The 15,298-nt window shown below is 37.3% G+C and overlaps 1 long non-coding RNA gene across 3 annotated transcripts in view; it reads left to right on the top strand.

Annotated features, from left to right (window-relative positions):
• Window positions 1–15,298, top strand: part of LOC132593708 (uncharacterized) — a 395,759-nt gene that overhangs the window by 347,892 nt on the left and 32,569 nt on the right. For all 3 annotated transcript variants that reach the window (XR_009559490.1, XR_009559491.1, XR_009559492.1), the window contains one exon: window positions 7,107–7,302. This is a non-coding gene — a long non-coding RNA (uncharacterized lncRNA). The remainder of the gene's footprint in view (window positions 1–7,106; window positions 7,303–15,298) is intronic.

Here is a 15,298-nt window from a genome sequence, read left to right as displayed (position 1 = left end):
TACATTGAGAAGAAATTTAAAGTGGAAAATAAAAGGCAAGAATTAAACCTGCATTGTAAAATAAAATGCATTATATATATTTATAAAATAATACTGCAATTGTAGAAAAGTAGATAATAAATAATAGTATAAAAGAGAAAAATTACTTCTTTTTCACTAATGAAAACAATTGCACTTTGTATTTTGAGGTACTTCCTTCCAGTCATTTTTCTCTAGACACTTAGATAACTGTGACTATAATGTGGAAGATTGTAATCTCATTTTTCTTCTAGTATTTTAGAATAAATATTTGCAATGCTATATAATCAATCTTTACAAATATTTTCTTTCAAACATGATTTAATGACACTGGAAAATAGCATCCTATTATATCTTTGAGAATAAATATTTTGGTTAATGGGTAATTTCCAGATGCACAAGATTACCTGTTTGTTATATTTTAATTTAAGATTTTTTATGGCTCCAGAAACAACTCCACTTTCGAAATTAAGAACTATTTAAGCGTACCTAATATAAATTTTAAAAGAATACGTGAAATAAACATGAACAGTATGCATAGGTATCTTCTGTTTCATCTAGTAAGTCAGATAATGAAGTAAATCTTTACTATTTTTCAATTTTATTAAAACAATTCAGAGGCAGGTTGAAGTACATGGTCCATGTTATCCACACACAAGATTATGCTTGGCATCAAGCGGCCTACAAGTGAAAAAGATGTGCCGCGGCGGAATGCATGGACTTCCCTTTAGTAATATAGAAATGTAAAAAACACACAAGGCAGATAGTGTTTAGATCACTTAATCCACCATTCTGTCTAATAAAACACCTGGGATTGCTCTGTCCTTCGGCATATCTCAGTGGCTATCAGATTCAAATATGCTGATGCTCTGGTTGCAAAGGAATTTGTAAATCTATGGTAGGTGCACTTGATCAGATTAATTTTATCTAGTTCTAAAACGAGTTTCACTTACGATTATAATAAACTCTTGCCAAAATTAACTAAAAATATTATCTTGCAGTGTCTATATCAGTTAAATTATTTCAAGTTGTTTCAATGCAATATATCAATTTTTTAATCTAGCATAAATAATTTATCAGAGGAAGAGAATAGCAAAACTAGCTTTTTTTTTTTTTTTTTTTTTTTGCGGTACGCTGGCCTCTCACCGTTGTGGCCTCTCCGGTTGCGGAGCACAGGCTCCGGACGCGCAGGCTCAGCGGCCATGGCTCACGGGCCCAGCCGCTCCGCGGCATGTAGGATCCTCCCGGACCGGGGCACGAACCCGTGTCCCCTGCATCGGCAGGCGGACTCTCAACCACTGCGCCACCAGGGAAGCCCAAAACTAGCATTTTTTAAAGTATGGATAATATGATCTTCTGAAACTCCCTAAAGGAGACAACTTATTAGTAAGATAATAATCAATTCAGAGTTTTTGCATTGAAATACACCACAAAGAAAGAGGCTATTCAAATTACACTGGTATACATCGGGGGCGGGGGGCGGGAACAACTTGTAGAAAAGAAACGTGGAACTATTTGGATCACTAGATTCACGGTTCCAGACGAAGAGACTCTTTTGAGAAAAGATGCCCTTAAAATGTACCTGCTTCTCCGTAGATTTCCATCGTCACGAAATGGCCACTTCAGTAGTTCATTTAACAAAATGTGTTCCTGTTACATGCCAACCACTGAGCAAACAAAAGGGAACAAAATAAACATAGTCTCTATGTAGAGCTTTGATATGATACATTTTCAAAATTTTTCCAGAATTACAAAATAGTCAAATTTATTTTATCACATGCGAAGAAAGCACGTGAGCTACAGTTTTTGACATATATACATGTATGTCTACACACACACACATATATGTATAGAAAAATTTGCTGGATTGTTTGCAAAAGAGGGAGGACTACAAATATTTAGAGTTTTCCGTGAGAATAATGACAAACAAGGACCCTAAACCTGAAAACATTTTGACCTTTCAAATTATACTTTTAATTGCCCTAATTGCATTATTTGATATTGAAAACTTCTGGACAATGTTTGAAGAGAAGATTTCTCTTTGACCTATAACATTTCCTGCAATGTTGGTAGTTATACTTTTCGTCCATCTCATCTTTCTCAATTTCAATATATTGATTCAATTCAAAGAACACATTTTTAAACTAATGAATGACATAAAGAAGATGTTTGAAAACATCATTTTATTAATTTTAAGTCCTATTACCTATTCCTCTCGAAGGATTATCTTAAATTCTAAAGCCCTAGGAGCAATGAAACATCTTAGATGTAAATTGGAATAATCTAGTAATTAACCCCAGGTTTTTTTCTGCACTAAACGTGAAAGCAAAACGAATCAGTGTTAATGATGAAGGATATTCCAGACCTAATGGCCCTAAGGTATCAAGTTTTTTCTCTTAGTCAGGAAATGGATCAATTATATTTAGTTCTTCAGTGAGGTTTGTTTTGAAGGAAACTTCTTGAAGTAGTTTTCATGAGTGATGATCATACTAGTGTTACTTTCAAAGCTCACGCTGAGAAATGATTTCTTGTAAGTTTTTTCTGTCCAACTGGCATAATACATTTATTTATGTGAGGTAGATGAGTAGCCTATAACCCCCATTGCCAGTATCTAGTTTCAGAGAGCGTCTCTCACCACAGAGTAGTTGTTAAACACTTTCTATTGATATAGCTACTGGGTACAATTGCCAAACCACAGTGCGCCACAAAATAAGGATGTGAGAAACTTGAGGCTTCATCTATCTTGCTCCCTCCGCTTAAAGTGGGGTATCTCAAGATGTCACCACCATTCAGTAATTCAATGTCATCCAACATAGAATGATTCAATTGTACAAGTGTTCAAATGTGAATTTCAAGAAAAGAATAGCATTTGTCTTTCCTATGAGACAAATGAACATAGATGTGTCAGTGGGTACTTCAAAAACATTTTTCTACCATGATCATGAAATTAACATATTGTCCAGGAGAAATTTATTTTTTTATAATAGCTCCAGTAACATATTAGTGAACATGCTTATAGGTACATGTATAGTAAAAGTATAAGACAACTGCTTTGAAATAAGAAGCTTACCAGATATTTCCATACTGTCTAGGGAACAAGAGGTTATACAATAAGTCTAAAAGAAACTAAGTGATTAGCTAACCTATCAGTTAAATCAGGAAAAAAATTTTAAATTTCCAAGATTTATGTTTTTGTTTTATCAAATTAGCTGAGTATCTGCCTATAAGGAAGACATTGCAAGAACTAGGAAGAGTCTTTGGGTAGCTGAGGAAGATGGCGCTGAAAAGGGTAACGGTAGGAAGACTTTACCTTATCTGGAAGCAAAATTCACCTTATGTATGTCTTCCCATTGCTAGTGTCTTCCTCTGGAGCAGAGGGCACGTTTGTCCAGGAGAACAAGAATAATGTCTCCTTCTAGGATGAACTTTGGGAAGGTTTGCATAGACAAAGATTTGGGGGCTTCCCTCGTGGCGCAGTGGTTGAGAGTCCGCCTGCCGATGCAGGGGACACGGGTTCGTGCCCAAGTCCAGGAAGGTCCCACATGCCGCGGAGCGGCTGGGCCCGTGAGCCATGGCCGCTGAGCCTGCGCGTCCGGAGCCTGTGCTCCGCAACGGGAGAGGCCACAGCAGTGAGAGGCCCGCGTACCGCAAAGAAAATTTTAAAAAGAAAAAGAAAAAGATTTGGGTTTCTTAGCTCAGGATTCCTCAGCTGTGATGGAAACCCACCGTGTGTATAACACCATTCGCCACCCTGCAGGGATTTAGAGCGCAGGAAGAGCCAAACCTGAAACTGAAACTCCTGCTGCCGCTGCCATAAGTCGTAAAGTTCTAGGATCCATGAAAGTGGTGGGCTGACCTGTTAGGTGCAGACAGGATAAAATCTCTGACCCTGAACAGTCTTGACGCTTCCATGGAGAATTTAGGGGAGGGGGGACTTACGTAAGTATAACTTTTCACTCAGTAAACTGAAACAGTTTATTTATATGATCCTAGTATTTGAATTTACCCCCCATTCTTTTTCTCTTCCACCTTTTCATTCTTTCTCTTCTGTACTTTACTGTTGCCATATCTGATTGATGGCATTTTCGGTACCATCCGAATTCCTCTCTAAGCCCATTAAGGTCTTTGCTGACAGCAGCACTATGTGGTCAATATGTACTTTAACGACACGCATTCTGCCGGCACTCTCATAACCCCCATTGTAAAGAATGCAATTGGGTTAGAATTGTTTTCCCTCATGAATAGATATAGAATGGCTCCATTCTTTCTGAACATGCTCTATAGGGGCTCCTATCAAGAACTCAAGTGGTGTCAACAGGAAGAGAAACCTCTATCTTTGTTCAAAGAGGTCGCATATGGCACAGATGGGCCACATGTCTTTCCGAGTGCTAGAGCTAATAAATTCCCTTTTCACAGGATGACCAAGAAGGACCAAATGTTGTGTGGAATATAAACACACGGTACCAGATAGTAGACGGAAAGTCAAATAGGATGCAAAATGCCTGCATAGGTTGCACAGCTGACCCCAAGAGCCACGTGTCAGCCACACTTAAAGGATTTCTGTCTCTAAAGAACATTAAGAGGTCATCCCAAGGTTATTGACATCAGGTGATTCCGTGTACGAAAATATAATTCTGAGACTTCCTAAAACTGACTAGAAAGGTGCAAGCACTAAGTTTCAGCTCAGAAAAACACCGACCCCTTGGTATTTTAGTATTCTGCATGGATACCGCAGAGGAGTCTCAAACCTCATGCTTCTCAGTGTGGCATGATATTACATTTAGTCAATGTGTGAAATCTCTGCAGAAAATAGGTGGGAGAGAGAACGCAATTTTATTCTGCCAAATAATTCCCCTGAGCCATGGAAATAAGCACTAGCCATGAGTCTGGATAAAACCAGGGTGATACTAATCAGAACATTCTATGAAGTAATTTTCCATGCTTAGGCAATTCTTTTGGTTTTCTTCTAGTTTTATTTTCCAGAGGCTCAGCTGAAGTTCCCACAGACAGGTGTCTGTCACGTGCTCTTAGCCTTTTGGAGTTTAGTGATTCAGTAAGACAAAAGGAAGGTGAAGCTGACTCCAGGAGAACATTGAGATATATCAGGGCCTTTCTAGGACGTTGCCCTTGCAGTCTGTGCCCTGAAACTAGAGCAAAGAGGCTTTACACGAGGTTATTTGGGTGGCTTCCAAACTGATATCTAATGGGTACATTTTCATTTGATTAGCTTTCATTCTATTCTAGTGCAAAAGATCATCACAATAAGTTGCAAGATGTTTGTCAATGGGAGTAGAGTTAGTAGTAAATAACTAATTCAGGATGAAAGGAAACATTAAGTTCAATAATTTTCTTAAGTTTTTTTCAAGGTCAAATTAATTTAGGATTTGTGTGAATACATCTTCCTCCTTATCCAATGCAGGGATCTCCCAGTATACATCCTAGCATAGAAGCAAGAGTTTGACCAGGGCACAAAGAATGCCTTCAGGGTTCCCTTGCAGATTAAGCTGGAGGACTCTGACAACTTACCCACAGACCAGAAAACGCCCTTCTGAGTTAGATGTACTCTGCGTTGGATCCGCCCCTGAAAATTTTCACGTCTATGGGCTTCCCTGGGGGCACAGTTGTTGAGAGTCCGCCTGCCGATGCAGGGGACATGGGTTCGTGCCCCGGTCCGGGAAGATACCACATGCCACGGAGCGGCTGGGCCTGTGAGCCATGGCTGCTGAGCCTGCGTGTCCGGAACCTGTGCTCCACAACGGGAGAGGCCACAAGAGTGAGAGGCCTGCATACCGCAAAAAATAAATAAATTTCACGTCTATAATTTCCCCTTCAAAAATGACAGTTATAATCAAGGTCATGACATTTCCTCCCAATATCACACAATTGATTCCTCACTTGAATTTTGTTTTGAAAATGCAGACCAGGCTTTCAGGGGCTAAATATCAATACTATGAGAAATGGAAAGATGTCAGAAAGAACCATTTGCAGCCAACCATGTGCCTGACCTGAGAGCTGGTTACACAACTCAGCAAATATATGGCATGCACTTGTCTGGAGGAAGATGGACTGCAAATAAATTATTAAGCTTTTCCTACTGGCGGATGGAACATTTCACATAGACTGCAATGTGTGTCATCACATACAGCAAAAGGATAAACAGACATGGACCAACTTGAAGAAAATTGATAGTGACTTGTACATCCTTATTCATAACCACTTCTTTGCAGATTAAGAAAGTTTGAACAGAAATTTCTATAACAATCCTACAGATCTCTTTACAGCTCTCCAAAATTACACATATAAAAACCCCCAAAACACCAAAAACAAAACCAAAAACCCTCCATTGATTAAAAACTAAGAGTTTTAATTTGGTGGCTCAGATGTTTGCTAAATAGTCAAACCAGGTTGTATTTTAAGGGAGGTGAGTGAGACAGAGCACATTGTTGGTTGGAAGGTTAAAGATGAAAACTTATTTTCTTACTATTCTATGCTAAGAGCACCTGAATGGCTCTTTTCATTCTTATGAGCAATTCTGTTTCCCCCTCAGTCGCAGATGTCTGTTTGTCTCTGCCTCTGTTAATAAAAGGAGGTTATTTGAGGCAATACGTGATCATCCACTTTGATATAAGGTAACCAGAAAGGCTAGGGTAGAAATGAGACCAAAGCAAACATTTTTTTTTTTTTCTATTTCAATGAAACAGAATAAAAACTGTTAAGAGAGAGATCCAGGAGGAAAAAAAAAAAAAAACACACAACCCACTGTACTTGAGTGTGAAAAATGTGTCAAAGATGGAAATTGGTAGAATATAAAGAAAGAAAGTGTTGGGAATCCATCCTTTCAAAGACTAGCAGAGAAAAGCATAAAGGAGAATTTGGGAAGCAGCTAAGCCTCAACTCAAAGCAAGACCACTGAGGTGAATTTAGCCCTACCCTTCGCATTCTGTTTACAGTAAGAGAGCACGTGCTGAGAAAATACTTTTATAGAGTATCTTACCCACACTAGTTATCCAACAAATCTTACTTCAGTTTGTACATGCACAGAGGATTTACTCTTTTCTTTTCTTCTTCTTTTAAATCATTGCCTAAAGATGAAGAATGGCTTCTGATTTGAATTGTATACGAAGAAATGGATCCTACTGGACTTACCACCTCAAAGGGTGAGAAGAGGTGCATGCCACACCTTTGCAGGTGTCTCTGAAAATACCAGGATAAAACCTAAACTCTCACTAAATTTCTCAACGTGACCTCACCATGGCCGCTCACCAATTAGACAAATATACTAAGGTAAGTGACAGGAGATCGTACCTAGAGAACTTCCTGTCCTCACTAGTATCTGATTCTGTAGTTCTCTGGGAAGGACACAGAAAGGATATAAAATCACAGTGTCAGAGGGACCAGGAAGCCCATTTCCTTCTTTCTCAGAGCTCAGCTAAACGCCGGCTCAGTGGATTTGATTTAGCTCAGTGAAGAACCTCTGACGCTAGCGGCCGAGCTCAGGAAGCTTCTATTTCAAAGGCTATTTCCTGGACCAAGTCTCTCCCACTGTTCTCTGCCCTTCTGAAAGCTGGGTCCCTCTCCTGGAACCCTGTCCACAGTGTGTCCTGTTCAGCTCTACCTGGCTTATGCATTCCAAAGGTCATTAGAGCTAGATGACCTTTTGTGTTTTTCTGCTTCTCAGCTAAAAATTTTTCTCCCTAATGTCTATATTATATTCACACCTTGTAATGGCGATGGTGCTGGTGATGGTAGTGGTAGTGGTTGTGTATGTCCAGACCCTTTGGAGCAGCAGCTGTAGGACCAAATTGGCAAAAATTAAACTGATAGGTATCTGAATTCTCTCCCTTAGAAGTTCAGTGGCTACTGTCCCAGACACTCAGTCCTGGTCTTGAATCCAACTTGGCTGTGATCTCTTTTTCTAAACTGTCCCAGTCCTAAGTCCAGTCAGCTCTGCATTTTACTGATACCTGGTGTGTCTGTGTTTGTCTGTGTGTTTTACCCTATTATTTTAATGGGAAAAACGTTAATAAGGCACTTTTCTATGTCAAGTACTCTAGCTGCCATCCACGTATTAAAGAGTTGAGTCTTCATAACAGCCTTACAGGATAGGCAGGACTTTTCTTCCCATTTTAAAGGTAAGGAAAACAGGCCACAGAGAGTTTAAGTACTTGGCCCAAAGTCACCCATCAGGAAGTGGCAGCGTTTGGATTGGATTTAGGTGTCCTGGCTCCTAACTTAGAGTTAGGAGTCTCCACTGCACTACGGGGCTCTCTACACCACCCTTTTCTTTCTTTAAAATAAATAAATAAACCTATGGTGTAAAATTTGAAACATACAAAATATTCTGTGAAGATTTTTTCATGACCGTGTCTCCCAGCCTTCATGTTTCTCTCTCTAGATATAACCATTGCTGTTGCATCCTTGAGTATTCTTTCAAAAATATTCTATGTAAATATGAGTAAATACAGCATATATGCACTTTTCCCTTTTTTTTTTAAAACATCTTTATTGGAGTATAATTGCTTTACAATGGTGTGTTAGTTTCTGCCTTATAACAAAGTGAATCAGTTATACATATACATATGTCCCCACATCTCTTCCCTCTCGCATCTCCCTCCCTCCCACCCTCCCTATCCCACCCCTCTAGGTGGTCACAAAGCACCGAGCTGATCTCCCTGTGCTATGCGGCTGCTTCCCACTAGCTATCTATTTTACGTTTGGTAGTGTATATATGTCCATGCCACTCTCTCACTTCGTCCCAGCTTACCCTTCCCCCTCCCCTTGTCTTCAAGTCCATTCCCTAGTAGGTCTGTGTCTTTATTCCCGTCTTGCCCCTAGGTTCTTCATGACCATTTCTTTTTTTTTTTTAGATTCCATATATATGTGTTAGCATACAGTATTTGTTTTTCTCTTTCTGACTTACTTCACTCTGTATGACAGACTCTAGGTCCATCCACCTCACTACAAATAACTCAATTTCATTTCTTTTTATGGCTGAGTAATATTCCATTGTATATATGTGCCACATCTTCTTTATCCATTCATCTGTCGATGGACACTTAGCTTGCTTCCATGTCCTGGCTACTGTAAGTAGAGCTGCAATGAACATTGTGGTACATGACTCTTTGAATTATGGTTTTCTCAGGGTATATGCCCAGTAGTGGAATTGCTGGGCCATATGGTAGTTCTATTTGTAGTTTTTTAAGGAACCTCCATACTGTTCTCCATAGTGGCTGTATCAATTTACTTTCCCACCAACAGTGCAAGAGGGTTCCCTTTTCTCCACACCCTCTCCAGCATTTATGTTTTGTAGATTTTTTCATGATGGCCATTCTGACTGGTGTGAGATGATATCTCACTGTAGTTTTGATTTGCATTTCTCTAATGATTAATGATGTTGAGCATCCTTTCATGTGTTTGTTGGCAATCTGTATATCTTCTTTGGAGAAATGTCTATTTAGGTCTTCTGCCCGTTTTTGGATTGGGTTGCTTGTTTTTCTGATATTGAGCTGCATGTGGTGCTTGTAAATTTTGGAGATTAATCCTTTGTCAGCTGCTTCGTTTGCAAATATTTTCTCCCATTCTGAGGGTTGTCTTTTCATCTTGTTTATGGTTTCCTTTGCTGTGCACAAGCTTTGAAGTTTCATTAGGTCCCATTTGTTTATTTTTGTTTTTATTTCCATTTCTCTAGGAGGTGGGTCACAAAGGATCTTGCTGTGATTTATGTCATAGAGTGTTCTACTTATGTTTTCCTCTAAGAGTTTGATAGTGTCTGGCCTTACATTTAGGTCTTTAATCCATTTTGAGTTTATTTTTGTGTATGGTGTTAGGGAGTGTTCTAATCTCATTCTTTTACATGTAGCTGTCCAGTTTTCCTAGCACCACTTATTGAAGAGGCTATCATTTCTCCACTGTATATTCTTGCCTCCTTTATAAAAGATAAGGTTACCATATGTGTGTGGGTTTATCTCTGGGCTTTCTATCCTGTTCCATATATCTATATTTCTGTTTTTGTGCCAGTACCATACTGTCTTGATTACTGTAGCTTTGTAGTATAGTCTGAAGTCAGGGAGCCTGATTCCTCCAGCTTCATTTTTCTTTCTCAAGATTGTTTTGGCTACTTGGGGTCTTTTGTGTTTCCATACAAATTGTGAAATTTTTTGTTCTAGTTCTGTGAAAAATACCATTGGTAGTTTGATAGGGATTGCATTGAATCTGTAGATTGCTTTCACTTTTCCCTTTTTAATGCAAATTTTAACTCACTAAATACATTATTTAACATCCCTTTTTTTCCACTTAATTTTGCAGCTTTATAAATCAGTTTCTATATCAGTCTATAAATACTGCTTTATTCTTTTTAAATCGCTGAATATTTTGTAATATATGGGTGTAACAAACTTATTTGACCCATCTTCTGTTAAATTATACAGTTACGTTATTGCAAATCATTTGCCACCCATAACGTCTTATATATCAGGTTGCACTGATGTGAGTTTCAGTTGGATAAATTTCTACAAGTGGAATCCCTGAGTCTAAAAATAACTGTATTTTTAATTTTTATTGCCAAATTGCCCTTTATAGAAGGTGGTATTAATTTACATTCCACCAGCAATGTGTGAGGGTGCCTGCTTCCCCCATAGCCTTGCCAGCATAAGACATCATCGGACCTTGTCCATGTGCATTTGGGTCTTCGCTAATGGAAGAGGTTAAGGCAGTTATTTCATTGTAGCTTCAGTCTGAATTTTTATTTAAGCATTTTTGCTTTTCCATGAGATGTTTTTCATATCTTTTGTGTATTTTTTATTTTATTGTCAGACTTTTACGTATGGCTCTGTAGGGAAATTTTCCATTTAAGGGCTAGCCCTTTGATAGTCTATAAATTGTAATTCTTCCTCAGATCAGCTTTTGACTTTATTTATTTTGAATCATGAAGGAATTATTTTTTTATATTTATTTTATTTATTTTTATTTATGTATTTTGGCTGCACTGGGTCTTGGTTGTGGCATGCGGGATCTTCCTTGCGTCATGTGGACTTCTTAGTTGGACCACCCAGGACGTCCCATGAAGGAATTATTTTTAAGACGTTGATTGAATCAGTCATTTGTTTTAATGACTTTGTACCATCAAAAGGTGAAAAATTTTATATTTGGAGTAAGTATAAGGAAATTGAGCCTCTTTTGCTGTCACTGCTAAATATCTCAGTTCATTGCTCCTAATGTTTGTCATATTTTTATTGTTGAAGAAATAATTTATATAAGTACTCCTTATATATTTATATTTCTCATGGCAAGGTATTTTTTGATATGAATATTAATGTGCATTTCTTAAAGCTTTTTTTATCCATGACCTAATTTACTCCGGCATTCTACTTTAAAAAATTGCAAAATCTAAAAAACATTACATGTGCATTTTAATATTCTGCTTATTTATCAATGGAAAACTAAGCAATTTTAAAATTTAAAAATTTTAACCCGATCAGGTAATGATCTTTCTGAATCTTCCATTTATTCTTGGCTTTTTCAATTAATAAAGAAAATCAAGGTTAACAACATTGTCCTTAAAATTTCTGTTGTTTGACACAGAAAAACAGTACAAAGATGTAGACTCATTTCCTGCTTTTTCCTTATAACCCCAATGCATTTATGTTAATGTGTAATTTTGCTACAAGCAAGATTTAAAATACAAAGGAAACCAGAAAAAACATGTGTTAGAGTTAAGATCTATTTGCTTTTGAATCAAATCTTATTTTAGGAGGCTCTTTGGGAGACTAACCCTGAGATAGTCATCTCTGTCTGACATGTGGCTCAGAACCAAGTTGCACCTCTAAATGTTTGCCAACATGTACATATTGTAGTAGCATGGAGCAAATATCAGTGTGGTAGATGCTGAACAGGGTAGCTATGATGGGTCTACATTGATCTCAGGTCTTAAATGCAAGGTAGTCCACATAAACTATTCTGATGAATTAGGATAATGCAAGGGAGATCTGAAGGGGAGAAAGAAGAACATTTGACCCAAATATAGATGCTAGTTGTCTATAGATCATCCAAAACTCTCTGGTTTCCCTGAAAGGAGATGAGCTGACAATGTTTTCAGTTAGCTATAAGTTTCTGAGGATTAGAACAGTGAATTGATACTACAGCATTCCTGAATGTGCTAGACAGGAATATGAATGTTTAGCAGGTTGAATGCCATGCTTTTGAGGAATTAACTACTTATTCATTCAGTCTTTAAGCACTATTGCAACAAGAATTACATTTGAATTTTTAAAATGATTATGAACTGGCTAAAGGCTGAGAATAAACCTGCATTTCTCTACCATTGCCATGGGAAAAGGAAACCCTTAATTACAATGCTTGTCTTTGAATAATATTTCAGTTGTAATAGCACATTTTTTCCAGTTTTGCATGATAAGTGCATTAATATTTATTCATATCCTGTGACCTTTACATAATTCTCCTGGGCACTATTTTCCAAACTATGATGTTTGCTCTTTTTTCTTTTTTTTTTTTTTAACTCTTTAATACTTACCGCTTATGCACTCTTGATACTCCATATTTTATGAGAATGTTAGGACTACTAGGGAATCAGTTGGAATGCGACACTGACTCTGACTCCTTTTTGTCATGTTTGTCCTATAGTGGTAGGTACACAGTTTTATACACTTGTCAAAAATCATCAAAGTGACATCAGCAAAAATGGCAGAGTGGGAATTCAAAAAGTCTATCCCTTCACAAAGCAAAGGATAAACTAGCAAAAACTATCAGAATCAAACTTTTAGAAATCTGGAAAGTAACCAGAAGTTTGCAGCAACCAGGAAAACATTTAATTATAGAAGAAAAAAAAGCTGAATTTTGGTAAGACAACTTTGTGGCATTTTAACTTACCCTGGTCACATCCCTCATCCCATTGTTTGCCGGTAGCCTTGAACAACAGCCCAGAGCTAACATAGACACTTATGCCACAGAATAGCATAATGTAGCACAATGGGCCTTATTCTGGGATCATTTGTTTTAAGCAGTCTGGTAGCTCTCAATGGGACTGGCTCAAAGAGTTTGCGGTATCTCACCTAACTCTGAGTGAGGTCTCCCACTGTTGAGGTGGAGCATTTGTTGAAAACATTTAAAGGAAAATGTACTCGTTTCTACTGCCTAGGGCAATGGAAAAGAGCAGGGATGAACAACAGAGTAACCAGATGCCTAGGAAGAAAGGCTGGAGAAAGAAGCTTAGAGGAAAAGGAATGTGAAGAGTTCTGACATATTCCTTGGAATCTAGAAGGCCTGGCACATGCCCAGAAAAGATCCAAGAAGGCCTTCCCTCTCATGTCTGGATGACCTTCAGACTCGGTGAAAGCAGAAAGTAAAGGCTATAACACAGCTGTAAATTGCCTGGCTTCACATACACAAAGCCCATCTACAGAGAATGAGAGAATTATTTTCCTTTTTTTATGTCAGGTTTTAAAACCCTTGTCCAATCACTAGCAAACCACTAAGCTAATAAAACATAGACTTCAGTGGCCACGCATAACAAAGAATATAGACTTTACAAAATTCAATCAGAATGATTATTAAACAGATATAGAATGGCAACTATAACAGAAACAAAATGCCCTTGGCAAGGGGGAGAATCTGATTTCCAAAGCTGCCACACTATAATATTAAAATATACAGTTTTTCAGCAACAACAAAGTATATGAGGTATGCAAAGAAATAAGAAAATGTAGCCTAGTCATAGAAAATAAAGAAATTACCATAAACTATCCTTGAAGAACCCCGTAGATTGGACTTACTAGACAAAGATGTTAATTCAGCTGTCTTAAATACATTCAAAGAGGTAAATAAATCCATGAACCAAGAACTGAGAGAAACCAGGAAAACATTATCTCACCAAATAGTGAATATCAACAGAGATAGACACTATAAAAAGAAAAGATAGGCTCATTTTCTTATTTCAAGAAAATTAATCCACTATTTTCAAGAAAATTAATAATTTGTGTATCATTTAATTTTTGTGACATAAAATTAACTTTCATCCTAATTTCAAATTACTATTTTGAAGCTTTCTTTATTTAAAGAAATACCAGCTCCACCAGCTGTTTCAGATTCCTAATCTGATATGTTGTTCCTGGAATTCTTCATCTGCTTTTTAGTCTAGAATTTTTTATCTGAAAAGGACCTAGAGTTTGCCCGTTGCAACTCCTTGATATGCTACCTGAAAAAAAACAGGAGACCAGATATACCAAAGTGCTTTCTCTGGTTCACATAGCTGCAGAGGCCTGGCCTCATATCTTTCTTTTTTTTTTAATTACTTAAATAAAAAGTCTGGATTCTTAAATAAACTCAATTTGCTAACTCACTCAATTGTAGACTGCCCATAGGGGATTAATCTGACAGAAACTATGGTACCATATGTATACACTATATAAGACAGAGAAAATTTAACAGGAAACCGTATCATGGGGTCTGAATACGAGAACAAAAATTGTCTTAGAAAATCTTCTAGCTCTGATAGAATCTGGTCATTCTGAAAACCAAGAAATAATTAGATCATTAAATTCAGTGAGATTATTAATTTACAATTTAACAAAATAACCAAGTTTTGTTTTTGCAATACTAAATGTCAGGAATCTGATTATAAAACAACAAAAAAATTGAGAATGAGACATTATTCTTATAATCTGGAGAATTAGACTAAGGTCAGAAAAAAAAAATCTAAGTAAAAGAGTGCTAACTTTCCCTGACTCTAGTCATATTTTTTTTTCCTATTTTGTCTCTTTTGCATTGCATGTTTTGTATATTTGACTCATTAATTTCTAATTATAATTTAAAATACATAACATATAAAATACTAGATATTGAAGACCTGTGCTTAGAGTTTGCATTTTTGAAGACCAAATCATATTACACTGCATAATTAACAACATCAAAAGCCTTGAGAAATTATACAAAGTCTTAAGAAATTTACTTAAAACCTCAAATAATAATGGAAGTGTTGTTTTTCCATGTGGAAGTAAAATTTACTATACTATGGTGTTTTCTTTGGATTTAGAAGGATGTAATATCCTCTGGAAAATAGAAAGAAGTCAAGTTCTTTAGCAGTGTTTGCTCTTCATGCAACTTGAGTAGAATAAGAACAGGACGAAGATTCCCGAATTCAGAGAACGCACTGCCAGTAAGATTCTGCCTTACACTGAACTATCCTTGTGCCAGATTGTTCAGCAAAGTTTTCTTCAATGGCCTTATCCTTCTTACCCACATTCCCCTAGCATTCCTTCTCCTTTTT

This window comes from Globicephala melas, chromosome 17, assembly GCF_963455315.2.
Source record: "Globicephala melas chromosome 17, mGloMel1.2, whole genome shotgun sequence".
Lineage (NCBI taxonomy): Eukaryota > Metazoa > Chordata > Mammalia > Artiodactyla > Delphinidae > Globicephala > Globicephala melas.
The sequence above is the reverse complement of the archived record's forward strand: the minus strand, read 5'-3'. Positions and strand labels throughout refer to the sequence as shown.